The 1,467-nt window shown below is 44.0% G+C and overlaps 1 long non-coding RNA gene across 2 annotated transcripts in view; it reads left to right on the top strand.

Annotated features, from left to right (window-relative positions):
- The first annotated feature begins 340 nt into the window (after nt 1-340).
- The window catches only part of LOC119305333, a 2,842-nt gene continuing 1,715 nt past the window's right edge, over nt 341-1,467 (top strand). For both annotated transcript variants that reach the window (XR_005148622.1, XR_005148621.1), the window contains exons 1-2: nt 341-613; nt 783-1,054. This is a non-coding gene — a long non-coding RNA (uncharacterized LOC119305333). The remainder of the gene's footprint in view (nt 614-782; nt 1,055-1,467) is intronic.

Below are 1,467 nucleotides of genomic sequence, written 5' to 3'. Positions count from 1 at the left end.
TCGGTCTTAGAAAGATTAGACTAGCCACAATGAGAGTAACATAGATGATAACATCACACATATCTAAACAAAATAGATGATGTGACAAATAATTAATGAAGAAAAAAAGACATGTGATAACATACCTAGTTAGTCATAATATGAGTAGCATCACACATACCAAAACAAGGTGGATCTATAACCTAATAAATAAAGTGTTGCATAACGAGAGTGGCGTTTTGGTGGCCGAGCTACCTGCAGGCCGGAATCTGGCGCCGTCTAGTATAGCACCGTGATGTGTGCTGGTATGTTTCATCGCTTGTATAGGCTGGCTGTTAAGATGGAATACACCAGTGCCATGGGCTGGGGTGCTATCATTGTACGTGGGCCTCAAGTACACATGGTTACGCATGCACCTCATGTGCCTGCTGGGCTACTTTGAAAATCGCACATGTAGCTGACAGTAGGTTGGGCTGTTGCGAAATTAATTTTCAGTTTGATGGGCCCATCTGACGCTGCAGGTGCTTATTTTATTTTTTCCCGGTTAGACCATTCATCGCCTTCGCCTGGTAGCTGGTCAAGCGGCGGTTCGCCATGGACGGCCTGGAATTCTTCTTGAGGAAGCAGAATCAGGGTAAAAGAACTACCATGTCTGCCAAATTTTGTGCCTCTTGCTCTTATTCTTTGCAAGTTTATGTGTCGTTGTCTTTGCTTTCTTGATTTTGCTGCAAATCTTTTTTTGACTTCTTCCCCTGTCCCTTGTTGTTGGATCTGACTGGATGATAATCATTGATGTCTTGCAGATTGGTTCCTAGGGTGGATGCTGGTGATATTTTGGGGGTGGAATCGATGCCGTGGAGTCCGTGGTTGCTTCCATCCATGAAGCTTGTGGGCGCTCCACGGATTTGATCTCTTTCGATCCCATGGCAGGCAGTGGTGGCGAAGGGCAGTTCCAGAGTTGGAGGATAATGTTAGTGAGGTGGTTGGTGACTCAAATGACATGGCCCCATAGGATACCACCAATGCAGCTGTTGTAGAGGATCAACAACTCAAAGGGCTCCTGCTGGACTCGTCGGTAACAACCACACACTCATGAACAAATTGTTTTTTCTCTGAGGCCGGTGATGCTAGCTTGATCCTAGAATTTTCAGTTAGTTAGCTCCCTGGTAGATCATGCTCTTAGGATTCGCTGTGATTTTGCATCATTTTTTTAAGGATTGTACCGGGCAAGTGGAAAATTCTGTAAATATCCACTTGAAAGTGTCGATTTTCTGGTCGCTTATCAGGACCCCACCAAAAATAATGATTTGGAAGTGATTATGGACACCAACAAAAAGACCAAGCGGCATGCTTTAGAAAAATCAACACTTTCAAGTGGATATTTACAGATGATAGGGGAGCTCCACAGCCACGCACAATCCTTACAAGTAAAAACATTGTCGCCGTTTACCTCTGAATATTCATCTTGTACTGAAACCTTTCATTACA

The sequence above is a fragment of the Triticum dicoccoides genome, chromosome 5B, assembly GCF_002162155.2.
Source record: "Triticum dicoccoides isolate Atlit2015 ecotype Zavitan chromosome 5B, WEW_v2.0, whole genome shotgun sequence".
Taxonomy (NCBI): Eukaryota; Viridiplantae; Streptophyta; class Magnoliopsida; order Poales; family Poaceae; genus Triticum; species Triticum dicoccoides.
Note: the sequence above shows the minus strand (reverse complement) of the source record. Positions and strands in the feature narration are given on the sequence as shown.